Source organism: Orycteropus afer, unplaced genomic scaffold (genome assembly GCF_000298275.1).
Source record: "Orycteropus afer afer isolate SDZICR_OR568_19922 unplaced genomic scaffold, OryAfe1.0 scaffold00250, whole genome shotgun sequence".
Lineage (NCBI taxonomy): Eukaryota > Metazoa > Chordata > Mammalia > Tubulidentata > Orycteropodidae > Orycteropus > Orycteropus afer.
Window position 1 is genome coordinate 4,682,873 of NW_006921837.1, and position 10,006 is coordinate 4,692,878.

Consider the following 10,006-nt stretch of genomic DNA (forward strand, 5'->3'; position numbering starts at 1 on the left):
GGGAGGGGAGCTGTTGTATTGTGGTAAACTGTGGTCAATGTCATGAGACAAAGTTTATACGAACTGCTGTAAGGAAAGTGAATTTGCTCTGTAAACTTTCACCCAAATCACAATAAAAAAAATAAAAAGAACTTGGGAAGATTCCATCCTTTTCTATGTTCTGCAATAGTTTGAGTAGGATTGGTGTGAATTCTTCTCTGAATGTTTGGTAGAATTCTCTCTGGTGAAACCATCTGGGCCAGGTTTTTTTTGTTGTTGTTGGTAATTTTTTTTAATGATCTATTCAATTTCTTCTTTTGTTATGGATCTGTTCAAATTGTCCACCTCAGTCTGTGTTAGTTTATCAAAGTAGCATGTTTCTAGAAATCCATTCATTTCTTCTGGATTTTCAAATTTGTTGGAGTGTATCCTGCTGTTATCCTTTTTATGTCAGTTGATTCTGTTGTGACATTGCCCAAGTCATTTCTTACTGGTTTTAGTTGTTAAATGTTGTTTTCCTTTGTTAAATTTGAGAGTGGTTTGTCAATTTTATTAATCTTTTCAAAAAACCAGCTTCAAGTTTTGTTCATCTTTTTACTATTGTCTTTCTTTTTCATGTTTCCTTTATTTCTGCTTGAGTCTTTATTATTTCTTTTCTTCTGGTGACTGTAGGCTTTTTTGCTCCTCTTTTTCTAATTTTTGAAGATGTTGGGTTAAGGTGTTGATTTTGGCTTGCTCTTTGTTTTTGATATGTGAATTTATTGCTATAAGTTAGCCTCTGATCATTGCTTTTGCTGTGTCCCAAAGATTTTCGTACATTGTGTTTTCATTCTCGTTTGACTCCAGGAATTTTTTAAGTTCATTTTTTATTTCTTTTCTCACCCAGTTTTTCATTAAGGAGGGTGTTATTCAGTTTCCATTTGTTTGCCTTGTTTTCATTGATTTTCCTATTACTGGTTTCTAATATTATAGCATTGCAATCTGAGAAGATGATTTACGGTATTTCAGTGTTTTTAAATATCTTGAGGCTTGCTTTGTGGCCTAACACATTGTCTATCCTGGAGAATGTTTTTAGTGTGCTGTTGTTGGGTGAAGTGCTCTGTAGATCTTTATAAGGTCAAGTTGGTGCATTGTACTGTTTAGTTCTTCTGTGTCTTTGTAGAGTTTCTTTCTAGTTCTATCTTTCATTGAAAGTGGTGTATTAACGTCTCCTACTACTACTATGGAGTCATCTGTTTGTCTTTTGAATTCTGTTAGAGTCTGATTTATGTATTTTGGGGCCTTTCCTTGGGTGCATAGATATTTATTATGGTTACATCTTCTTGTTTAACTGATCCTTTAATCATTATATAATGTCTTTTCTAGTCTTTAATGGTGGTTTTTGTCTTAAATTCAGTTTTATTGGAGATTAACTTGCCACTCCTGTTCAGTTTTCATTGCCATTTGCTTGATATATCCTTCTCTAACATTTGATTTTTAGTCTTTTTTTAAAATTTTTATTGTGATTTCGGTGAAAGTTTACAGAGTAAATTCACTTTCCATACAGCAGCTCACATAAACTTTGTCTCATGATGTTGACTGCAAATTCCCACAGTGCAACTGCTCCCCTCCCATTTCCTTCCCATAGTTACCTCTTCCCTGTGCCCTTCCCTCCCATGCATTCCTGCCCCCTCAGCTGTCTCCCTGTGCATACACAGCCCTTCTATTCTCCCATGATTTATTTTTCCAAGGAGTGTATCAATCTAATGTAAATGTTCAGCTCATATACCCTCGGCTGTCTCCCTGTGCTACACAGCTGTTCTGGTTACCTAGTGCTGCTCTGACAGGAATATGTACCATAAATGGGATGAGCTTAACAAATAGGAATTTATTCTCTTACAGTTTGGAGACTTTAAGTCCAAGTCAAAATGCCAGGCTCTAGGGGCTAGGTGAAAGCCCCTCAACCTTGGGGTCCAGCTCTGCCTCCTACTCCTGGCCCACTGGAGCTAGAGGCATTTCTTCACTCAGACAGCTGCTGGCTGCTGAGGCTGAGAAGCCCCAGGGTTGACAAGTCAAAAGGCACAGTCCTGATGTTATGAAACCACATGGCAGGCCATTAACTTAAGTCCACTGTAAGTCCCAAGGTTGGCAGAACATAGCGGGCTGCTTAGCAATGACATGGCTACATGTAGGGTCCAAGCATGCCATAGGCTAGAGACCATTCCCAAGGCTTCTCCTCATATACAGGAAGCAGACCACATTTCAAAGGCAGCTACTCAGCTGCTTGTGGTAGATCCCACCATGGAGTTGATTGCCAGTCTTATCATGGGGAATAACTACCACCAGCTGCCCAGCCACTCAACAAGGCCCAGCCAAGTTGACACAGAAACATAACCACCACAACAGGCCCTTCTATTCTCCCTTGATTCATCTCTTCAAGGAGTGTATCTACGTAATATTAATGTGCAGCTCATATGCCTCATATGTCCAGTCTTTTGTTTGGCTGGAAGCCACAGGAGTGTGTTCAGTTCCAAACCTGAAGGGCTTCCACCAGGCTCTATCAAACCACTAACCTTTTTTTTTTTTTTTTTAATGATTTTGAGTTTTGTTCTACATTGTTCTCTCTCTCTATCCAGGATCTTCTACATAGATCCCCCTCTGAGTGGTTGACAGTGGTAGCTGGGCACCATCTAGTCCTTCTGGTTTCATAGTTGTATAGGCTGAGGATCGCATGGTGTTCCAGTCCTTTGGGCTAATTGTTTCCATGCATCTTTGGTTTTTTTCATTCTTTTTTGCTCTGGCTGAGGAGAGACCCATTGTTGCATCTAAATGGCTGCTTGCAAGCTTTTAAGATCCCAGTTGCTACTCACCAAATTAGTATGCGGAACAATGTTTTTGTGTAGTGTGTTATGCCAATTAAGTTGATATCCCCTGCGAATATGGTCCTGAGCCCACAGGTCCAACTACTTGTTCCCTTTGAGTAGCTGGCTTTGGCAAGAAGCGACTACAACCTTTTCCCTTGTCAGCTCTACTATATACCTGGGAATTCTTACAGATCTTATGAATACACTTGTAGAAACATTGTCTGCCAACCCTATACATGGTCATGGGCACACTCCCTCCTGCATATACTTACCTAATCATTCAGCCTGTCCACCCATCTATCCACCTGTAAATCAATGTTTATCATCACTAACAACACAGTATTGGTATGTGCAAAAGGGTTCATCTTTGTAGTCTGTACCTCCCATGCACCTCTCTATGTCTTTCTTTTCCTCTATGCCACCGTGTTCACCATTCACATTTGGTACATTGCCCTTCTCTTCACCCAAATCACCTGTCTAGCAGTGTTCCCTCTCCTTCCCTCCCACCTCTGGTAACCAACAAAGACAATTTCCTTCCACATATAAACCTTGGGAGCTCTGGTGGTGTGTTGCCTAAGGCATTTGACTGCTAATCAGAAGACTGGTGGTTCAAACCCACCAGCCATTCCTCGGAAGGAAGACTGGCCAATCTACTTCCATAGAGATACTGCCTCAGAAAGTCAAAAAGGGGTTGCTATGAATTGGATTTGAGTCGATGGCAGTGAGTATAATTTTGGTTTGGTTTATATAAACCTTTTCTTGATTTTTAACAATAATGTACTATTACAATGTTTGTCCTTCTGGGGTTGACTTATTTCACTCTGCATAATGTCCTCCAATTTCATCCAAGTTATGCAGTGTTTTTCAGATTCTACATTATTCTTCAGGGCTGCATAGTATTCCATTGTGTGTATGTACCATAGTTTAGTTATCTATTCTTCTGTTGATGGGCACCTAGGTTGTTCCTATCTTTTTGCTATTATAAATAGTGCTGAAATGGACATGAGTGTGCATATATCTGTTCTTGTCCTGGCTGAAATCAGAGCTTAGTTTTACTAGTTGCCATTTATAGGTAACTTTTCATATTTCCTGTGCTGCTTTCAGATTCTTTCTTTGTCTTTGCTTTTGGTGACTTTGATTATGACGTGTCTTCGTGATTTTCTTTTGGGGTCTGTAGTGTTGGGGTTCGTTGAACTTCTTGAATGAATATCTTCTCATCTTTCATCATATCAGAGGAATTCTCTTCCAACAAATCTTCGACAATTTTCTCTGGTTTTGTCTCCTCCTGTTTTGGAATTCTGATTACACATAAGTTATTTTTCTTGATAGTATCCCACTTGAATCTTTGGCTTTCTTCATTTTGTTTTGATCTTTTTTTTGTGTTTGATCTTTTACCAAAGTAGTATTGAGGTACTTCAGTCTCATTCATTCAGTCTTTCTTTGATTTGATTTTACTCCTTTGCCCATTTAATGTGTTATCTATTTCTGAAATCTTAGTTTTAGTCTTCTGGTTTCCATTTGTTTTTGTATCATTTCTGATATTTAATTTATTTTGTCAGTTCTTGTATTGTTTTCCTAAATTGTTGTAGAATTTTATCCGTGTTTTCCTTAATTTTGTCAGTGTTTTCCTTGCTCTGTCTCTGAATCCCTTGAAGTTACCTAAATATAGTTATTTCAAGTTCTTTGTCAGGGATTTTTAATTCTGCTGCTTTCTCAGGGATGTTTTCTTGGTCTGTATCCTTGTTCCTTCTTTGTACTACTTTTAACTTGCTTCTTTGTGTGCACTGGTATTGTCAATTTTCTTTGAGACATTGTGATGTCATTGTATTTACATTTAATGGGTGTTTGTATGTTGGTGTAATTTGCCCAAGATTTTTTTTCTTTTTCTTTAGTTTTTATTTATCTGTGTGACAAAGGTATTGTGATTCTCTGTTCTCTAGTTGGAAGAACTATGCACTCACTACTTGTCTCCTGGTGGATGTGACAGAGAGTGAGAGTATGTGGAAGATCTGTTAGCTATTCTGGAAGAGTAGTGGAGGGTGAGTTGGGCTGGTATTGGCTGTTGTCTATCATTGGTCAGTTGGTGCAGAAGCAAGTGGTGGCCCTTGCCAGTGGGTGGGGCTGTACGAGGTGCAAGTGTGGTTTGGTACTGTGGGAATGGTTGTTGTCTCCCACTCAGACAAAAATGATAAAACCACACACACACACACACACAAAAGACAACAAAAATCCCAAATTACATAAATAAGCAATAACAATTGCATGAGGGGGAAAAAAAAAGAAAAAACAATGAAAGAGAAGAAAAATTTAGAAAATAAATACTAAAATAAAGACAAAGGAAAAATAAAGAGAAAATCTCCCACAATATTTGAGGAGGAGGAATGAGAGAAAAGAATAGGAGTAAAAGAACAGTAAAGAGAAAACTGTGAAAAGAAAAACAAAGAATAGGAAGAACCAAAAGAAGAAAAGAGAAAATAAGGGAACCAGGAAAAAAATATGGAGGAAAAAAAAAAAAAGAAAGAAAAAGGAAAAAAACAGAGAAGGGAAAGAGAAAAAAAAATTATAAGGAATGAGGAGGAAGAAAAGAATAATTTAAAAACAAACAAAAACAAAATTTGGGTGGAGGGCAGGACAGGGAGGGCATCCAGGCTCTGTCAGAGCACACAAATGGAATTCCTGCTGGTCCAGAAAGTAGGTGGAGGCAGAGGATGGCCAAACCTCAGTTCACCAACAGGGTGTGAGTATAAGAGTAACAAAGGGAAATATCACACCTTTCCAGTAGTCAGCCTTCAGTGTGGTTGCCTATTCTGTCTTTGGCAAATAGATTCGCTTCTTAGGTTGTTGGGATCAAAATGCCACTTGCAAATATTCAAAATGACTGCACTGTTGGGACAACTGGCACACCACATCTCTCTCTTCTCTTGTACTTGTCAGCCACCACTAATGCATAATCCATGCAGTTCTTAGCCAGTAGAGCCCATTCTTAGGTTCCTGCTATCTACCATTAGTAGATAGTAAAATTGATTGTGCCATAAAAACATCTTGCAGTCTGCAGCACTATTTGTCCCCTTATTCACTGTTTTACTTCAGGTTCTTTTATTAGTTGGTATTTAATCTCCTTAGGTATCCTTCCCTTCAAAGCTCAGGGTTCCAGGGTTATCTTCTGTGTCTGTTTCAATTGATTTCTCATTTCTGTGTTTCAGAGGGTCTATGTAGCTTTTCTGCCTATTCTGTCATCTTGCTAGATGTTGTCTTTTGCACATTTTTTAATTGGACTGTTTGTTTTTGTTGAAGTGTTCTGTATTTTAGACATTAGACTCTTTTCGGATATGTTGCTCCTGAAGTTTTTTTTCACAGTCTGTAGGTTTTCTTTTACTCTGTTAAAGTCTTTTGATGAGCATAAGTATTGAATTCTTTATGAGGTCCTAGTTATCTATTTTTTCTTCTGCTGCTCTTGTAGTTGTTTGATAATCTATCATTAAAAAAAACAAAAACAAAAACCAGGTCTCATAGGTTTTGCCTCTATATTTTCTTCCAAGAATTTAATGGTTTTAGCTATTAATTATCCTTAATCTATTTTGAGTTAGTTTTTGTGTTTGATGTGAGATGAGCCCTATTTAATTTTTCTACGTGGATATCCAGTTTTGTCAACATCATTTACTGAAGAGTCAGATTATATTTTTATTTAAAATTTTCTTTATTTGTGATTTTAAAAATGCTTGTAACAATCAACATAATAAGTAAAATAACTAAAGAAAAATACTCAATGTTATCTTACAGTTAAGTGATTAGGGTGAATTCATTTTAAAATGTTATACTATATAAATATTACTTGTTATATTTTGTTTATAGTTTTACTCTCATAGAGAAAGAATTCATTTTGTGAAATAAGGGTTCTAATGATAAACTTAAATTTCCAGGTCTGGTTTGTTGTTAGGTGTCATTGAGTCTGTTGCATCCCAAAGTAATCCTTTGTACAACAGAAGAAAACACTGCTCATTCCTGTGCTATCCTCACAGTTCGTTGTTGCAGCCAATGTGTTAATCCAACTCATTAATGGTCTTCCTCTTTGTCTCTGACCCTATACCCAGCATCACGTCCTTTTCCAGAGCCCAATCCTTCCCGACAATATGATCAAAGTACAAGAGATGAAGTCTCACCATCCTTGCTTTCAAGAAGCATTCATGCTGTACTTCTTCCAAGACAGATTTGTTTGTTCTTCTGGAAGTCCATGGCATATTCACTATTCTTCACCAACAACATAATTCACATGCATCATTTTTTCTGTGGTCTTCCTTATTCACTGTCCAGCTTTGTCATTCATTTGAGATGATAGAAAATACCATGGATTGGGTCAGGTACACCTTCGTCTTCAAAGTGACATCTTTGCTTCTTAACACTTTAAAGAGGTCCTTTGCAAGCAGATTTGTGAGTACAGTATGCACCTGTTTTCTTGACTATTACTTCTATGGGTGTTTGTTGTGGATCCAAGTAAAATGAAATGCTTGACAACTTCAGTCTTCTCTGTGCTTATCATGATATTTATTGGTCCAGTTGTGAGGATTTTTGTTTTCTTTATATTGAGGTATAATCCATACTGAAAGCTATAGTCAGTCTTTGATCTTTATCAGTAAGTGTACAAGTCCTTTTTGCTTTAAGCAAGCAAAATTCTGTCATCTGCATATTGCAGGTGGTTGATATGTCTTCCTCCAATCCTGATGCTGTGTTCCTCTTCATATATTCCAGCTTCTCAGATTATTTGCTCAGCATGCAGATTGAATAAGTATGGAGAAAGGATACAACCCTGATGCACACCTATCCTGATTTTAAAACCAGTATCCCCTTGTTTTGTTTGAACAACTGCCTCTTGGTCTGTGTACAGATTACTCCTGACCATAGTTACATGTTCTGGAATTCCTGTTATTTGCAATGTTATCCATAATTTGTTATGGTCCACACAATTGAATAGTCTTCAATAGTCTAATTGAATAGTCTTTGCATCGTCATTAAAACACAAGGAAGCATTTTTCTAGTATTGTCTGCTTTCAGCCAAGATCTATCTGACATCAGAAGTGATATCCCTCATTCTACATCCTCTTCTGAATCTGGCTTGAATTTCTGGCACTTCCCTACCTATATATTGCTGCAACTGGTTTTAAAATATTTTCAGCATAATTTTACTTGCATGTGATATTAATGATGTTCAATATTTCCTTATTCTATTGGATCACCTTTCTTTGGAAAGGGCACAAATATGGATCTCTTCTAGATGGTTGGTGAGGTAGCTGTCTTCCTAAGTTATTGGCATAGAACAAGTGAGTGCTTTCAGCATTTATCTGTTTGCTGTAACATCTCAGTTGGTATTTCATCAGTTCCTGGAGCCTTGTTTTTCGCCAATTCTGTCAGTGCAGCTTGGATGTCTCTTCCTTCAGTGCAGTCAGTTCTTGATCACATGCTACCTCCTGAGATGTTTGAACATCAGCCAATTGTTTTTGGTACAGAAATAATACAGTTTGTATTATTTCCATCTTCTTTTGATACTTTCTGTGTCATTCAATATTTTGCTATAGAATTCTTCAATATTGCAACTTGAGGCTTGAATTTTTTGTTCAGTTCTCTGAGTTTGAGTGATGCTCATTGTGTTCTTCCCATTTCCTTTGTTAACTCCAGGTCTTTGTACATTTTATTATACTTTACTTTTTCTTCTTGAGCCACCCTTTGAAATCTTCTGGTCAGCTCTTTTATTTCATTGTTTCTTCCATTTGCTTTAGCTACTCTTTGAAGAGCAAGTTTCAGAGTCTCTTCTAACATCCATTTTGATCTTCCTTTCCTGTCTTTGTAATCACCTTTTGCTTTCTTCATGTATGATGTTCTTGATGTCATCCCACAGCTGAGATATTTGATCGTTGGTGTTCAAAGCATCAGATGTATTCTTCCAATGGTCTCTAAATTCACATGGGATATAATCAAGGGTTGTACTTTAGACTTGTTTTAAATTTTCTTCAGTTTCAGCTTGAAATTGCATATGAGCAATTGATGGCCTTGTTCTGACTGATATTTTGCTTCTACACTATCTCTTTCCATATAGTTGATATGATACCTGTGTATTCCATCTGGCAAGGTTCATGTGTACAGACACCATTTATGTTGAAAAGAGGCATTTGCAGTAAGTCATTGGTCTTGCACAAATCTATTCTGTGATCGCTGGCATTGTTTCTATCACCGAGGCCTTATTTTCCGACTACTGATGCTTTTTTGTTTCCAGCTTTCACATTTCAATCACCAGTCATTGTCACCCAGTAATAATTATCAGTGCATCTTGATTGCATGGTAGATCAGTTTCAGACTGTACATGTTGATGAAACTCAAATTTCTTCATCTTTGACTTTAGTGGTTTTGTGTGAACTTGAATAATAGTCATATTAATTGATCTCCTTTGCATGCATGTGTATATTATACTATCACTGAAAACATTGTACTTCAGGATATATCCTGAAATGTTCTTTTTGATGATGAATGTGAGCCATTCCTGTTTATTTTGTTGTAGCCAGCATAGTAGGTCAGATAATTTTCTGATTTACAATGGCCAATACCAGTCCATTCCAGTTCACTAATGCCTAGAATATTGATCTTTTTATGTTGTATTTAATTTTTTTACAACTTTGAGTTTTCCTAGATTTGTACTGCATATATTGCATGTTCTGATTATGAATGGGTATTTTCAGCTCTTTCTTCTGAGTTGTGCCCCATCAGCATATAAAGGTCCATAAAACTTGACTTACACATCGTTAAGGTCAGCTCTACCTTTGAGGCAGCTCCTTCCCAAGTCATATTTTGAGTGCCTTGCAACTTGAAGAGCTCTTGTGATGGTAGTGTGTCAGATAATGTTCCACTGCTGTTTATAAGGTTTTCACTCTCCAGGTTTTCAGAAGCAGACCGTCACTTTATTTTCCCTTGTCTATCTTAGTCTGGAAACTCTGCTAAAATGTGTACACCATGGGTGACCCTGCTGGTACTTGTATTCGGGCCCCATGCAAGCCACTACAGTATGACAAACTGACAGACTAGTGGTGGAAGTCTGGTTTATCCATATGTAAAGGTTAAGCATATGAAGTTAATCTCTATCTATCTAAATGATTTAAAATTCCATTATCTAGAACCTGTTGTTGTTGTTGTTGTTTTGC

At 37.3% G+C, this 10,006-nt stretch overlaps 1 protein-coding gene across 1 annotated transcript in view; it reads left to right on the forward strand.

Moving 5' to 3' along the window:
- Window positions 1-10,006, forward strand: part of ULK4 (unc-51 like kinase 4) — a gene marked incomplete at its 3' end in the record, with an annotated part of 718,552 nt that overhangs the window by 93,313 nt on the left and 615,233 nt on the right. The window lies entirely within an intron of this gene.